The sequence below is a fragment of the Symphalangus syndactylus genome, chromosome 24, assembly GCF_028878055.3.
Source record: "Symphalangus syndactylus isolate Jambi chromosome 24, NHGRI_mSymSyn1-v2.1_pri, whole genome shotgun sequence".
In the NCBI taxonomy this organism is placed as follows: Eukaryota; Metazoa; Chordata; class Mammalia; order Primates; family Hylobatidae; genus Symphalangus; species Symphalangus syndactylus.
Window position 1 is genome coordinate 45455493 of NC_072446.2, and position 16900 is coordinate 45472392.

A 16900-nucleotide genomic window follows, 5' to 3' on the forward strand; every position below is an offset into this window, starting at 1 on the left:
AATGTGTTCTTGGCACACAGCTCTGGGTCCGTTCACCTTCTAAAGGTAAACAGAGCCCTGAAATCACCTTTCCTCACTCTCCATCCACATGAATTAGGATGAATTGACTCTAGGGATGGGTGTGCGACTCAGACCCAACTAATCTGAATATCAGAAACTCAGCGATTAGTTTGGAATGATATGTGAACCAGTCCAAGGCAACTAGGTGTCACCTTGGCTTTTTGCTGAAATAAATGAGGACTTGGGCTGTGAGGGTGGAGCCTAGAGCTGCTGGAAGCCAACTTCCTACTGCAAAGAACAGAGATGAAAGATAGGGGAAGGAAGACCAAATCCTGATGTATTTTGTGACTCTTGGTACCTGAATCAGTCAGACCACCTTTTATGTGAGCATATAAATTACCTGTCTGCTTACACTAAGCCAATTTGCATAGTTTCCCATCATTTGTAATCCATCAAGTCCATATTAATATTTTTATTTAATAAACTCTTTTTTTTTATTTTTTGAGAGGGTGTCTTGCTCTGTCACCCAGGCTAGAGTGCAGTGGTGTGATCTTGGCTCACTGCAACCTCTGCCTCCCGGGTTCAAGCGGTTCTCCTATTTCAGCCTCCCGAGTAGCTGGGGCTTCAGGCGCCCGCCACCACGGCTGGCTAATTTCTGTATTTTTAGTAGAAACGGGGTTTCACCATATTGATCAGGCTGGTCTTGAACTCCTGACCTCAGGTGATCCACCCGCCTCGGCCTCCCAAAGTGTGGGGACTACAGGCGTGAGCCACCGCGCCCGGCCTTATTTAATAAACTCTTTGGAGTAGGTACTATTTATTAACCCTGTTTTACAAATGAAGAAAGTGAAGCAAAGAGATTAAGCTTACCTAAGGCTACTTAGGGGCAGAATTCAAATCCAGGAGATATAATTGTGAGAGCTAACAAATATTCTTCTCTCCTTGGTGACCCAGGAGGATTCACAGAGGAGGTTGTGACATGTAGACTGACATTTAACCCCAAGAGGGCATAGGGATTTGTGGGGAGGGGTGGAGAAGAGGCTTCCAGGGGATGGAATAGCTTGGGCAATAACAAGCAAGGCCTTTTCTGCTGAGAGGAAACCTCACCTGAAATTCACTTGCCCCAGTCCTGAAGCCTGTCCCCAAGCGGTTCCCTCTTGGAGGGGAGCATCAAACTCCATTTCTCCAGGGCCACCTCTACCCTCCTGGCTTCTGGACCTCTGCCGCCGCCCTGTGCTACACGCCGGGGCCTGTCCCGCGGTGGGTCCCCTGCGGGAGGGGGGGCCCCTGTTAGGGAGGGAGGGGGTGCGGGCCCAGATGTGGGCGCGGGACCCGGGTTTCCGAGGCAGGAATCCAGCAGCCTCCGGCTTCAGGGGCTTCTAGCTTCCCGGCTCCCGGCGGGGCGGGCCCGGGGAGGAGCTCGGCGCGTTCCCTCCCAGAGGCGGAGCGGAGGGCTGGGCCGGAGCGGGGTGGGTAGGGGACGCGAGGCGGAGCGGGGCCCCACACAGGCCGCGGCGGCTGGCTCGGGCCCCTACGGTCCCGGCGGCGGCTGGAGGAGGAAGCCAGGCGGCTGGCGGAGGAGGAGAAACGGAGGAGGCCGAGACCGGAGCGCCGCTCGCCGCAGACTTACTTCCCCGGCTCAGCAGGGAAAGGTACGGTGCGCCCGCTCTCCGGCCCCGGGCCCCGTGCTCCGGCTCTCAGCTTTCCCCGGGCGCAGTCAGGGGCTGCGGCCGCCGCGAGAGGGTGAGGGGCCCGGAGCGGTCCCCGAGGGCTTGGCCGGCCCGGGGCTCGGGCGGCCAGCGCGGCGCTCGGGCGCTCAGGCAGGGGTGCGGGGCGTTCCGGGAGGCTCGCGGGGAGCAGGGGGCGCCGCGCCCCCCTAGCTCCCGACAGGGTAAGCAGTGGTGTGGGCCGGGGTGGCTGCGATCCCGGCGCCAGGGCTGCGTGGCCCGGGCCGGGCGCCGGGGGTAGAGGGTCGGACGGACCCCCGGGCTGCGTGCGGAAGGGGAGCGTCCCGGGCGCCCTGCAGGCGCGCTCCATGGGCGCAGACAAAGCCGGGCGCGGACGCCCTGCGACGACTCGGGCTGCCGGGAGGGTGGGCACCGGGGAGAGGACAGAAGGCTCCCGGGTGATGGCCTGAACGCCAGGAGAGGCTGTGCTGACTTCCCGCTCTGGGCTCCGGGCGTCCGGGTGGTCCCCTTGGTGTCCAGGGCAGAGTGAGGAGCAGCTTTCTCTTAAGGGCCAACTAGGGGCTCACGGGTTGCCCCGGGCTTGGCGGGAGCCGGGCTCGCAAAGGGTTCGGGTGTGTTGGAGGGCTCACTTTGTGGGAGGGGCTGAGGGAAGCCACTGCCCTGGGGTAGGGGCGAGGGCTCCTTTAGAGCAGTTGAGGGGCCCGCGGAGCTTGCGCCAGGGGGGCTTGGCCCGATGAGATACGCTCGGTGCCCGGCACGTATAGTGAGAGGTGCCCACAGGTTGTTTGCAGAACCTGCTGTTGGTGGCACATCACATCCCAGTCTGTGGGGGCAACTTGGCCGTGATTGGAGCCAGCCGTAGGTGCCCTGGGGTTACCGGGAGCGGCGCGGGCCGGGGTGCCATGCATCCGAAAGTGTGTGCAGTGAAGCCCCCACATTTGCATTCGGCCACCACTGCCCCCTGGCCTCTTGTTAGGCGGAGAAAGCATCCCAATTCCTGCCGCTGGCCCTGCCTCCGCTTGGTCCTCTCCCTGTCCCCCTTTCTGCAGTTACCTCCCCTCTCTCCAGTGTTAGAAGTGACTTCTATCCCCCTGGATCGTCCACAGCATTATAAGAAATATGCTTTGGCATCCTGTCTCTCCAATTTTGTAGCCCCGTTTTTGCCTTAATCCCTCATTCCCTCCAGCTTCAGACCTTCTTCCCTTCACAGCAAAACTTCTCTGGAGAGCCTTCTGCACTCGCTCCTTCAGAGCACAGCTCTTCCGTTCTTTTGCTGGTTTGCCCTGACTTCGGTCCCACCCCTTCACTGAAACAGCCTCAGCCAAGCTCTCCAGTGAGCTCCACGCCCCCAAAAGCAAGTCTTCTTCCACCTCTCCTGGTCTCCTTGAACACTCTCCTTCAAGAACCAGTATCCTCCCTTGGCTTCTGGTTTTCTTCCCTCCTTGGCTGCCCTTTTTCTTAGACTTCTTTTCAGACAACTCCTTCACTCAGCTCCAAATGTTGGAGGGCCCCAGGGCTCTGTCCGTAGCTGCTTCTCTCCCCGGTCTGTTTACAACCCCTTCCCCGTTTCATTCTTTCTTATGATTTTAAAAATCAAGCATCAATTTGCAAACACACAGATCTTAAATGTACATCATTCTCATGGTTTTAAATAGCAGATTTTATCTCCATCCCCAGCCTCTCTACCTAACCCCCTATCTGATGATTTATGATGTCCTGGATGACAAAAAACTTAATATGGATGAAGCAGAACGCTGATGGCACTCCCCAGGCCTTCCCATCTCAGTGAATGGCCTATCATCTACTCACTTTTTTTTTTTTTGAGACGGAGTTTTGCTCTTTTCGCCCAGGCTGGAGTGCAATGACGTGATCTCCGCTCACTGCAACCTCCACCTCCTGCGTTCAAGTGATTCTCCTGCCTCAGCCTCCCAAGTAGCTGAGATTACAGGCATGCGCTACCACGCCCGGCTAATTTTTGTATTTTTAGTAGAGATGGGGTTTCATCATGTTGCCCAGGCTGGTCTCGAACTCCTGACCTCAGGTGATCCACCCATCTTGGCCTCCCAAAGTGCTGGGATTACAGGCGTGAGCCACTGCACCAGGCCTATCTACTCACTTTTAAAGATGAGAAAGCAGGAGCACAACTCCACCAAGAGCAAGTCCTTTTGGTTCTTTTCACAAAATTGATCTCAAGCCTGCCCTCTGTGCTCTGACTCCACTGTTTCTCGGCCCCAGGCTACCTGCCCCAAGCCAAGCCAAGCCAAGCCACATAACCCTCTCCCCAGGTCTGCACTTGCCCTTCTCTGATCTGTTTTAGTAGAGCAGCAAGAATGATATAGAAACTTTTGATGGGACCATCTCATTTCTCTGAAATTCTTGATAGCTCCCTATCACACTTGATTACAATCTCAAAGCTTTCCCTCAGCCTAGCAGACCCTTCCCATTCTGGCCACAGCTGACCTCCCCAGCCTTATCTGGACCACTGTCCCCTTTGCATTCTCCCTGACAGACACATCCGAATCATTTCTGCCCTTTGGACAACCTAAGCTTTCTCCTGCCCCAGGGCCTTTGCTTGTGCTATCTTTTCTGCCAGGAGTGTTTTTCCAGTGCCCTTTACTGGCCTGGCTTTTCTCCTTCTTATTTTTAAGGTCTTCACTTAATTATGCCTTCCTCAAATGCCTTCCCAGTCTTAGGAAGTCCCCCGTAATTAATCATAGCACCTGACTTACTTTCTATATTATGTTTATCACAGTTCACAACCATTTGTTACAGTTGTTTGTATACTTGACTTATTCTGGCTTCTTAAGGGCCGGAACCTTGAATGAATGGACCAGTGCTGTATCTGGAGCATCTAGCACAGTGCCTGGCATGTAGCTGATGCCCAGGAAATCTTCATCCAGGTGGGCAGGTTGGGGCTGGGTTAGGCAGAGAGGTGGGTCCAGGAGCCCCCTTTAAACTTCAGTGACCCTGAGGATTTTTATTTTCTTTCCACAAAAGCAATTGTGCAGATTGCTGCAAGAATCTAAGGGTGCCAATGGGATGTGAAAAAGGGAAGTGGAGAAGGTACGGGTGGCTCAAGGGCAGGCCTGTATGCTGAGGGCAGCCGGTGGGATGTGAGTCTGTGTGTGTGTCACTGTGGTTGGGGTAAATGATTTCCTTTGCTTTCTTTGGTAGAAATCCAAGCTGGGTCAGCAGAGGGATATGTGTGCATGTTGGGTGGGAGGGAGATTCTCTAGCTCACAAGGTGTGGGCAGCCTGGGCAGCCAGGGATTGATTTCAGCCCACCGTCTTGGGTGACTGCTGGGTGCTCAGCCCTGGGGTGGTCTCTCTCTCTCTAGATTCTTGCCTTTCTACTCACAGCTCTCCTGTTTGCACAGAGGAGCCACTTGAGTGTTAAATTGTGTGGCTGGTACTCTCAGAATGGAAGGCTGAGAGCCAGGGGACCTCAGATCTGGGAGGGAGGGGAGCTGAGCCCTGGACAGGGGGACAGGGGTGGACCGAGGTAACACCACGACGTGGGTGCTAGAACTAGGGGCAGTGGTCCAGATCTGGGATCGGGCTGGCATGCCTAGGAAAGGCCTTGAGCTGGGATAGGTGGGGATGAGGAGGGCATCCTGGGTGGGAGGAATCAAGCAGAGGCCAAGAGGCAGGGCAGGGCCCTGGCATGTTCACTGCATGCTCTGCATTGTTCTAAGCACTTTGCAAATGTTAACTCCTTTAATGCTCTTAACAGCTCTATAAGGTAGGTCTTATTCCCATTTTACTGATGGGAAGACTGAGGCACAGTCATACAGCTAAATAGTGATAGAATGAGGATTGAATCCAAACATTTTACGGATGGGAAGACTGAGTCATAGTCATATAACTGAATAATAACAGAGTAAGGATTGAATCCAAGCAACTTGGCTCCAGAATCCATGCTTGAAATCAGTCCACTCTGCCACTTCTCTCATGCCTCTCAGTTATGTGTTAGCCGAGGGCTTCCTGAGAAGAGGCTTTTCCTGCCTCCCAGAGGTGCCTGGCCTTGGGGGCTGGGGAGGTGGGAAAGAAGGCAGAAGGGGTCCTCGCTTGGAGTGGGTGACCGAATTTTTCTGCTTCATGCCCCACTTTTTCTTCCAGGAGGGGCTCCGGACCCAGGCCAATGGGTTGGGCATCACGTACACTGTGATTTTGGGGTGCTGGGAAGGTCTACAGCTTCTGGTTCAGCTACCGCTTTCTGTCTGAGATGCCATCATTAGAATGTCACCATTCTGGGTTTAGCATTGCCCTCGTCATCTGCCTGTAAAATGGGATTAGAGGGACTTTTTTTCTTTGCTCCCTGGAGGTCACATGCTTGAGTGCCTTCTCCTTGTAGACTCTGAAAGGAGGAAAGGCTTCCCCTGGGATGCCAGGCTGAGGAACTGGGCCAGGAAGGAGGGAGGAGGGTGTGACAGCTCTGCCCTGGGAGGCCTTCCTGTTTGGCATGAGGATGACTCTAGGCAGGTGACCTGGCCTCCCAGGGACCTGGCTGGCTGGCTGAGGAACGGTTTGCTGACCACACAGGGATGGGATCTGTTTTCTCTGAATTCTGAGCCCCAGAGTTGAGGGGATCTGCTCATCTATCTAGACAGATCCTGCCAGCCTCCTAGGAAGAGAGGGAGGCAGGGTTAGTGGAAACTGAGGCACAGGGAAAACATTGCTGTTGGAAGCTCACCAGCCTTCATGGTTGTCAGGAAGGGCTCCCTTCTCTGGCAGGGGAGCATGGAGGAGGCCTATCCACGGTGCCCAAGTCCTTGTCTGCTGAGTTGAAGTGAAGGCTGTGGCCAAGCCTAAGGCGGGCAGGCTAGAGCTGAGGTGGACTTCCTGACAAGTAGACACTGGGCCTTGTTAGCTGTGGTCAGCACCTGGCATCTCCTGTGCCCCAGCCTGGTGTTCAGAGCCTTTGGGAACACAGGACATGGTTCCTGCTCTCCAGGAAATAAATGTGAGCCATGCCAGGTGTGAGACAACGAGGTCCTCCTCCCAGAGGAGGTGGTGCTTTGAGAGGGTTCTGAAATCTTGGGCGGCTTTGGCCGACAGAGGAGGGGATGGCATTCCTAAGGTGGAGGAGGAGAAGTGGGTTGAAGCCAGGCCTGGAGTGGGTTGAAGCCAGGTTGGGAAAAGCCTTGGCTGCCAAGCTGCTGAGTCTGGCCTTGATTCAGTAGGCCCTGGGGAGCCTTTGAAGGTTATAGGGCATGGGGGCAATTACTTGATTAGAGCAGTGGTCTATAAAAGTGCTTTTCAAAGTCGAATGCACATAGATCACCTAGGCGGCTTGTTAAAATGCAGGTCTGTCCTGTCTGATTCAGCAGGTCTGTGGTGAGGCCTGTGACTCCGCATTTCTTTCTTTCTTTCTTTCTTTCTTTCTTTCTTTCTTTCTTTCTTTCTTTCTTTCTTTCTTTCTTTCTTTCTTTCTCTCTCTCTCTTTCTTTGTTTCTTTTGAGATGGAGTCTTGCTCTGTTGTCCAAGTCCAAGCTGGAGTGCAGTGACAGGATCTCGGCTCACTGCAACCTTCGCCTCCTGGATTTAAACAATTCTCCTGCCTCAGCCTTCTGAGTAGCTGGGATTACAGGTGCCCACCACCATTTTTAGTAGAGACAGAGTTTCACCATGTTGGTCAGGCTGGTCTCGAACTCCTGGCTTCAAGTGACCCACCTGCCTCAGCCTCCCAAAGTGTTGGGATTACAGGCGTGAACCACTGCGCCTGGCCTGAGACTGCATTTCTAATAAGCTCCTTGGCAGTGCAATGCTGCTGCTCCATGGAGCACACTTTGTATAGCAAGGATTTAGACTGGAGTCTTGAGGGACGAGTGCAGTTCAGGTGGGTGGAACGGGGAACCACCTTGGCTCCTGCAGCTCCTGTGTTGCGGGATGTGTAGGGAGCTGCCGGGGTAGGGGGTGGGGGTGGTGTAGGTGGGCTGGGGGCAGGACAAAGGGGACTGTAGAAGATGTGAGATGCAGGGGCCACTCTGCTGGGAGTGGGCTGTGTGAGGGCCTCTGGGTGCTTGGGTCATAGGCCAGGAACATAGGTCTGATTTCCAGGGCCTCTGACTGTAAGGAGCTCCCAAGACCACGAGGGGGTGTCTTGGGTGACTGTATCCTGGGGCAGGGTGACATGCAGACAGCACGGAGGGCACCTTATCTCTGTCCACAGCCGAGCCTGGCACTGTGGGCAACCAATCTGGGGTGAGCACCCTTCCTCCAGCCAGGGCGGGGCCAAGAGATTGGGGAAACAGCTGATCCAGCCCTCTAGCTCCAGCTGTGACGTGTCCTCATAAAAGACCGTAGTCTCCCCAGCTGCCAGGCCATCACCCCAGTGTGTGCAGTGGCCGTCACCCTGGCCCAAGTCCTTGTTGCTGCTGCTGATGGTTACGTGAGCTGCTGTCACTGATGGTTACATGAGCTGCTGTCGGGGGTCTTATCCCACTCTGGCCACCTCTGCGGCATACGTGGGAGTGGGGGGGCCTGGATGCTTCTCTCTGCTCTGCCCTGGCTGGGCCACTACAGGCAAGTGTCTCCTCCTCTCTGAGGTGTCAGTCTCCTCATCCGTAAACTGAGGGGTTCAGGTCCCTCCAGTGGGGGTTATCACAGGGTTTGTTGGGTGGGGCATTGCCTCTTCCCAGAGAGTCAGCTTAACACATTTTAGTTTAATATTAAATATTAAATATTAAAGTTAATATTAAAACTTACATGCTAATGATGGGGTCGAATTAGCAATTTGCTTGGAAAAAACCATCCAGGTTGCTTTGGGGGTCTCCCAAGGCCCCTTGCACCTCAGGCTGTACATGGCCTGGGGTGGGTATCTGAGGACACTGGCTGGTTGAGTCCCCCCAGATGCTGGAAGGGGGGTAGCAGTCACCACACCCAAAGGAAGGTACAGAGGGCAGACACAAAGGGCAAAGTTTCCGCTGCCCTGGGCAGTGCCATGAGGGGCGGGTAGGGTAGGGGTTGACTGGCTCTCAGTCTGAGCTCCCTAGATATCCCACACACACCTCCTCAAAGGAGGGCAAGGCCAAGCCAATCACACCCCACTTTGATCCCTGCCCCTGCGCCAGGCCGTCCTGCGGGGTGGGAGGGGGTAACATTTCTTAAAGACTGTTCTGCGCAATCTCAAGGGTTCAGGGGACAAGTAACGGTAGAAACTGGCAAATTCACTCCACTACCCTATGGGAGATTCAGATTACATTTAAGAGAATTAAAGGTCCTGACAAGTCCTGTAGAAAAGAAACTGTTTAGTGTTTCCCAGCCTGATCTGACCATAGAAATCTTTTTTTAAACGACTGCCAATAATGTCCCACCCACCAGGAAAACACCTGCTGGGAAAAGCTGATGTGGAAAGATGCTGCTCACTGGAAGGCCACGAACGTGGTAGCACAGGTGGACTTCCTGGTAGAGGTAGACTTGGTGGGATGGGCACATTTGGACAATCAGTAGAAGAAAAGGGCACTGCAGAGAGAGAGATGCCAGGCTCCCCTCTGAGGCCTCAGTTTCTTCATCTGTAAATCTTTGCCCCCCATGTCTGCCTCCCCACCTTCCTTTGGGTGTAGCGACTGCCACCCCCCTGCCAGTGCCTGGGGGGACCTCAACTGACCAGGGCCCTCAGATGCGCCCATCCCACCTCTACCAGGAAGCTCCCTGCCATCCTTCCTTTTCTCCCTGGTATTTCTGGGCTGAGAGCCAGCCCTGGGTTCTTGTGGCAATGGCTCTGCCTCACTGGGTGAATGAGGAAGGATCTCGAAGGAACTGTCTGGTGCCTGGGATCCCCAGGTAGCTGGGCCTGGGTCTTCTGGATTCTTTTTCTTTTTTTTGAGATGGAGCCTCACTCTGTCGCCCAGGCTGGAGTGTAGTGGCTCAATCTCAGCTCACTGCAACCTCCAGCTCCTGGGTTCAAGCAATTCTCTTGCCTCAGCCTCCCGAGTAGCTGGGATTACAGGCGCTCACCACCATGCCCTGCTACTTTTTGTGTTTTTAGTAGAGGCAGGGTTTCACCATGTTGCCCAGGCTTGTCTGGAACTCCTGGCCTCAGGCAATCTGCTCACCTTGGCCTCCCAAAGTGCTAGGATTACAGATGTGAGCCGCTGTGCCCAGCCGTCTTCTGGATTCTGAGAGGGCCTTTTCCTTATACCTCCCGGGCATTTCCTTGCTTTGCAAGTTCTCCCCAGCCTTTCATCTCAGAGGTTAACACAGCAGGGTTGTGAACTCTGGACAATAAGCTAAGCCTTTCTGTGCCTCCGTTCCCTCATTTGTACCATAAGGGTAATATTACCTCCCTCCTAGGGTGGCTGGGTTGTTGTGACACTCTAATACCGGTTGGCTGCTCTTACTACTGGATTGACATGGCTGGAGGAGGGACTCTGGGGAGAGCCCTGTCATTGTGGACATGAGGGAAGAAAGCAAGAGCCAGCAGAAAGCAGCACAAGGCTTAGGTTGGGGTCCTGGTTAGACCAGAGTAGCCTGCAGAGGAGAAGAATGAGGGTGCGAGTAGCTAGCAGGACTGGCTTCCTGGAGGAATGGCCAGTTGGGTGGGGAGATCTGGACAGAATGAGAAGTCACAGGTTTGAGTCTGAGAGTCAGAGGATCCTGATGGGTGTGTGTAGGAGACAAGTGGCCTGCGGGCAGGGAGGAGGCATCAGGGACTGCCTTCGTTCACTGGGCTGTGGCAGCCCACAGAAGGTTTTGAGCAGGGCAGTGATGTGATCAGAGAAGTGCATTGGTGAGAAATGAGGCAGAGTGTGAGTGATGGTGGGCTGTGGGAGGGGGCGGTGCTGTGCCCCTTCATGGACATGAAGCTGGGCGAGGGGCCAGGTCGCGGATGGGATCCTCATTCTCAGACTCTCAGGGCTGCCTTGCCTCTGCCACACCTCCTTTCCTCTGCCGTGTGAGGCTCTTTGTTCAGCAGCTCAGGCTGGGGAGATGGGGTGTGGTATTTTTTATTTTTTATTTTTTTTTGAGACGGAGTCTCGCTCTGTCGCCCAGGCTGGAGTGCAGTGGAAACATCTCGGCTCACTGCAAGCTCCGCCTCCTGGTTTCACGCCATTCTCCTGCCTCAGCTTCCCGAGTAGCTGGGACTACAGGTGCCCACCACCACGCCCAGCTAATTTTTTGTATTTTTAGTAGAGACGGGGTTTCACCATGTTAGCCAGGATGGTCTCAATCTCCTGACCTCGTGATCTGCCTGCCTTGGCCTCCCAAAGTGCTGGGATTACAGGCGTGAGCCACCGTGCCCGGCCAGGGTGTGGTATTTTAAATAGTACCCAGGAGGAGCTATGATGGTGCATGGCGCAACGTTGGCCCTCCGACCTGACCCGGAGGCCCTGGTGGGGCATGCTCATTGGATTTTCCTACCCAGCCCTAGCTCCACTCCCTTGTCCTCCTTTGCCCCCTTGTCTTTCTTCCTCAAGCATGTAGGAGCCCAGTGCTCTCTAAATCTGGGGCTGGGAGGTTGGAGGATGAGGAAAAGCATCTGGGTTCAGGTGGAGCATGGTGGCCTAGCTGGGGGCCATTGCAGCACCGCTTAGTCCAGATTCCCTTCTTCTCCACCTGCTTCTTGAGGGATGGCATTAAGGAAGGTGTGACTTAAAGCCAGAAGAACAAGAACTTGGAAATGAGTTGAATTTATTAGAAAACAGAACAAAGAATCTAGCCATCCCTGCCAACTCTGTGCCAGGCCCTGGCAGACACATGGGTCCTGTCTTCCCCATACAGCCCCATGGGTCCTGAGTGAGGCATGATGGGTCTCACTCAGGTTCTGGGACATCTGGTTTGCTGCCCTTTCCTCAACCTCATGGCTTTCTCAGAGCCTGTCCTCATACCTTCAGCTGCTCCCCACCCATCACCAGACCTCCGGGGCAGCCCAGCTCAGCCACCGCACCTCTGATCCTGGTGGGTGGTGGTGATACTCCTTGCAGGCTGACTTGGCTAGATTTTAGGATGACTCAAGCAGGAGACACCCAGGACCACCAAGGGGCATATATTCTTAGGAAATATTTTTAAATGATGCCTTTAAATGTTAAACACACAGGGACCTTTTACTCTCTCTTATTTTGGAAAATTAAGAAAAAATCATACACAATGCAAAACCTTGAGAGTTAATCTGAAAAGGTTTGGAGTTTAAAAAGTAACTCAAGGAAAGACAATGAACTTGACTTCTTCATTAGATTTTTTTTTTTTTTTTTGAGACAGAGTTTCACTCTTGGAGTGCAATGGCGCGATCTTGGCTCACTGCAACCTCTGCCCCCTGGGTTCAAGCGATTCTCCTGCCTTAGCCTCCCGAGTAGCTAGGATTACAGGTGCCTGCCACCATGCCCGGCTAATTTTGGTATTTTTAGAGGAGACGGGGTTTCACCATGTTGGCCAGGCTGGTCTCAAACTCCTGACTTCAAGTGATCCGCCCAGTTTGGCCTCCCAAAGTGCTGAGATTACAGGTGTGAGCCACTGCGCCCAGCTGCTTTTTCATTAGATTTTAAAAAGAGCAAGGCCTGAGGCTCAATATATTACTAAGTAAAATTTAGAGGCAGGCTAATAGCAGGCTGTGGAACCTCTCTGAATCTCAGTTGCCTCCTCTGTAGTATGGGGGTATTGATGTGAGGACTGAGATATTCCACACAAAATGCTTGGCACTGCACTCTGTATCTCAGATGTATTCAGCTAAAAATAGAGTGATAACAATGATGACAGGATTTTAAGAACAGACCTTCCTTGATGCTTCAAAAGCTAGTGAGTTATTCTCTCTTTGAACTCCACAAAAGGGCCTAAAGAATATGTTTACGTCCAAGCTCAGCGTCTCAACTCCGTAGAGTTTTATGGATTAAATCATGGGTGCATGGCCCATGTGTGCATTTTGAAATGAACCCCAGTAGCTTTTGAAACCTGGTTCCAGCTCTTGGTTGGGTGGGGGACTGTGCTTCATGGTTGAATTCTATAGAAAGTACTTTATTGGTTAATCCTGTGGACTTCTTAGGAGAGCACAGTTAATGTACCCTGAAGTCACCAGGAGGGGAAAGTCTCGGGCCAGTGATCGAGGACTGTCTAGAGGCAGTTATGAGTTACTTGCTTTTTGAATTTTCTTTTGCGCTGGCCAAAGCAATTAGAACTTGTCCCTATTTATGGAGGAGGAGATCGAGGGTGAAGGACTGGGGCCTGGCTAGTTTAGTGCCTGGCAAGCCTAATCCAGCTGCATGGGGCAGGGAGACCAGGGTGGCCTGCAGGGACCCCACTAAGCGCCCAGGCCAGAAAGCAGGTAGCTTCCCGGTGGCAGCCCCAGGCTTTGGCAGTGAAGCTGGAGTGAACCATCAGGCCTTGAGATGACTCCTGCCAGCCCCAAGTGCCTGGCACAGTGTGTGCATATCAGTATGTGGGGAGGAGTAAGATGGGAGAATTGTCGAGCCAGGGCAGTCCTCGGGCCTGCTGCACCCCTGGGAAGGCTGAGTGAGGGGCCTGAGGTTGGAGCAAGGATTGAGCAGTGTTGCCCTGCCCTGCCCCACACTCCATCCAGGTGGCCTCTGTCATGCCTCTGAACCTCTTGGGGCCTGTTTCCTCATCTGTAAAATGGGCAGCAGAGAGTTTATGAGTATTAAAGGATGCAGTGAATGGAAAGTGCCCAGCAAAGGGCCTGGCACAGGAGGGGCAAAATAGAGGTTTGCTGTGAGGTTCATCTGGTAACTAGATTTTTCTTTGGATATTTTCCTTTTTTCATTTTGTGATTATGCATGCCACCTTTGCTCTATGATAAATTATATTGTGTGGACACCATAAGAGAGGTATTTGTGCTGGAAAAGGGTTTACAGTGGAGGAAGGCCCATCCCCACCTTCTGGGAGGAAGGCTGCCTGGATCCAGCACAGCACAGGCAGCTCTGACACTGGGGCTGTCTCGTCTCTTTGTGGGCAGAAAGCACAGGTCCCAGGCTGGGCAGAGTGGGACCCTGTGGCTCAGGAGACAGGATGGGCTTGCCGGAGACCCCACCCCCTCCCCGGGACTGGAGCTGAAGCACAGTTGGGCTTTGTGCAGAGTCACGAGGGGCCGCTGAGGGGGAACTGCGCCCGGGCTGAGCTCACAGGCCTCAGTTCTTGTAAGTGGTTTTGAAAGAGTCAGCGGAAAGTGCTGACTGAGCTGTTCTCCTTCACCCCAGAATTGTGAGGCTGCAGCTCCTGGCAGGGATAGGGGAGAAGCCCCACCGGGAAGCCACCCCCTCAGCTGCCAGCTCACACCTCCCAGGCGTCAAGTGCCCAGGCTGCAGAATGGGCAGATCTCTGTGCTGGGTGGCGCTGGGGACACTGACTCACATTGGGGCTGTGCCTGCAGGTGATGCCTGATGCAGAGGGCTGCGTTTGGGGGTGTGCTTGGCCCTGTGATGGCAGGTGGCTTGGAGAAGCTCTCCCAACCCTGCTGATAGCCTGGAGGAGAGAACTGGGCTTAGTAATCAGACCCCTGGGCTGACCTCCCCACTGCAGTCCTGCACCGAGGTATTTGGCTTCTGTCATTTTTCTGACCCCACCAGCGTGTTGTGAAGGGCAAAGATGATGACCAGTTGACACAGTTAGAACTGGTCTGGGTTTGTCCCAGCGGTGTCATGCCTGGTCACCCAGGTCATGCTGATGTGGCCCTTGCCCTCACCCCACATCCTGCCATTAAGCAAGTCCCCAGGAGGTTGACATAGCACTGCACCTCCTCTGCTGTAGAGTTGCCTTGGCAGGAGGCCTTCCCTGACACCCCTGTGCAAGCAGTTAGTTTCCTGTCTCCCCGCCCTGCTTTTCCCTGACCTGACAGATCCTTAAGGGGAGGCATCTGGGTGTTGCAGTATCCCTAGTGCCTCGGACAGTGCCTGGCACAGGTAGCCCTCCAGAAACCTTTTTGAATGAATGAAAAATCTGTCCCCTGCTGCTCCTCTCCCTGCCTTAGGCCTCACTCACGAGCCCTGTCTGTGCATTTCTCCAGTCTCCTTAGCACTGGTCCCACCCTAGGCCGGGAATGTGCCCCCCGCCCATCGAGACTCCCACTCACGGCGGCGGCCACCAGGTGGCAGGGCCTGTGTGTCTCCAGTGCCTGTGCCTGCCCCGCCCCCTTCCTGGTGCCTTGGGCAGCAAGTCGTGTGCCTCCTGGCAGGTGTGCCTCCTGCCCTTCCCCAGGGTGCCTCGGGGAGCCAACCTGCATGGCTGACTTGCCCAGGAAGCACAGGGCGGCACAGGTGGGGCTGGGGCAGGCCCTGAGTGGAGGCGGGAGGTGTGTTCTCCCCACCTGACGCTGGAAGGCTTCCCCACTCTCCACTCCCGACTCCCAGGGCGGGGTGAGGCGGCTGCCGCAGTCATGGAGGAAGCTCAGGAGAGTGCATAGTGTGGGACCAGGGGATTCCAAGCCAGTCCAGGTGAGTTCCCGGAGAGAGAGAAAAGGGACAGCGTTGGAATCACACGTTGAGAGATGATACTGTTAGCAGTGCCTCTGAGCCTCTGCACGTGCAGTTTCCCTGCGTGGAGCTCACTTCTCTCTCCTGGGAATTTCCACCCCCTCTTCCACCCTCCATTAGGTCTTCCTTTCCATCGTCTCTTGAATTCCTCATCATCCTTATTTCTGTACCTTTGAGTTCACTGGCTGTGAGCCTCAGGGCAGGGCCCTGTCTCTTTAATCCATTGCTGCGGAATCTCCAGGGGCTGATGCAGGGCCAGGCAAGGGTGCATCTTGGGGGAGACAAAACATACAAATATAGGTCTCTCTAAGGACTTCTGATGAGGAGGCTTGGACCCAGCAGAGAGCAGAACAGATGTGATGGTTATTCCCATTTTGCGGATGAGGAAACAGTCTTTCCAAGATCACTCAGAGCTAGACCCCATTCCTGCTTCCTGGCTCCTGTCCTCCAACGGAGCAGTCCCAGCGCAGTGGTTGGACCTGAAGAGGGTGTTGAGATGCAGAGAGAAAGACGGGGAGGATGCGGCTGTGTGTGGCGGTGTGTGAGCAAGGTTGGGCAAGGACATCTGTGTGGCCTGAGGTGCTTTGTATGCCTGGAGAGCAGAGGGCTTTGGCAGCTGGGCAGCAGCGGGGTAGAGGGACACCTAAGCCTAAGCCCAGGTGGAGGGAGCTTGGGCACCACCTGGCCTTGTGGCTCTCTCTGCCTCCTCCTCTCCTGCACTGTCAGACCCCAGTGGCTCTGGGCTGGTCAGGAGGCTGCAATTGGAACCTGAGCCTTGGCATCATGTAGGTCCCTAAAAAAAAAAAAAAAAAAAAAAATCCATGGTTGGGCCCCACCCCAGAGAGTCTAATTTAGATGACCTGGTATAGGTAGGGGTTATTTGTGAAAATCTCCAGGTGAGTCTAATGTACTGGTTGGGAGAAGTTCCTGTCTCTTGGGCCTTGTAAGCTGTAGGGCCTGGGCCAGGCTCCCTGCCCGCTTCATCCTAGCTCTGCATTTCAGAACAGCGGGGTCTGAGGCCCTGAGTGGGGTTGGTTGGGAGAGTGTTTACCTGGGGACTTCCACTTTAGGGAGTCTTTGGGGAGAGAGAGATGCTGAGTCTTAGTTCCCTATTGTTGGCTAACCAATGACCCCAAAACCGGTAGCTTAAAATGGCAGTAAGCATTTATTATGCTCACAGTTTCTGTAGGTCAGGAATTTGGTAGCATTTAGTTGGGTGGTTCTGGCTCTCTAATGAGGTTGCATAGGGTCTCTAATGAGGTTGCAGTCACAGTGTCAGCCAGCGCTGCAGTCATCTGAAGGGGGCAGGAGGATTTGCTTCCAAGATGGTGTGCTCACATGCTTAGCAGGATGGTTTGGCTGTTGATGGGAGGGCTCAGTTCCGTGCCCTGTGGGCTGCCCCAGGGTTGCTTGAGTGTCCTCCCCACATGGTGACTGGCTTCTCCCAGAGTAAGCTGCCCAAGGGAGCAAGGTGGAATCCACAGTTTCTTTTATGTCTAGTTTCAGAAGTAACATTCCATCATTTCTGCAATATCCTATTAGCTGCAATGGTCGACTTTGGAGAGAACTACACCAAGGCATGAATCCCAGGAGGCGGGGATCATTGAGGGGCATCTTAGAGGCTGCTGGCCACACAGATTGTCCTGTTGTTGCACCTGCAGCCTCACAACCCTAGCCTGGGAGCTCCAAGCACCCCTACCAAGTAGGATAGTGGGGTGACCCTTCTATCCTGATCCCCTGTTCTTCCCATTGTCAGTCCATAACAGTGTCTCCGTGGGGTAGGGTGGCTCTCTC

The 16900-nt window shown here is 54.3% G+C and overlaps 1 protein-coding gene across 3 annotated transcripts in view; it reads left to right on the forward strand.

Annotated features, from left to right (window-relative positions):
• Positions 1-1479: 1479 nt before the first annotated feature.
• Positions 1480-16900, forward strand: part of SMOX (spermine oxidase) — a 38658-nt gene continuing 23237 nt past the window's right edge. For all 3 annotated transcript variants that reach the window (XM_055265805.2, XM_055265806.2, XM_055265807.2), the window contains exon 1: positions 1480-1652. The gene's annotated coding sequence lies outside the window, so the exon portion shown is untranslated. The remainder of the gene's footprint in view (positions 1653-16900) is intronic.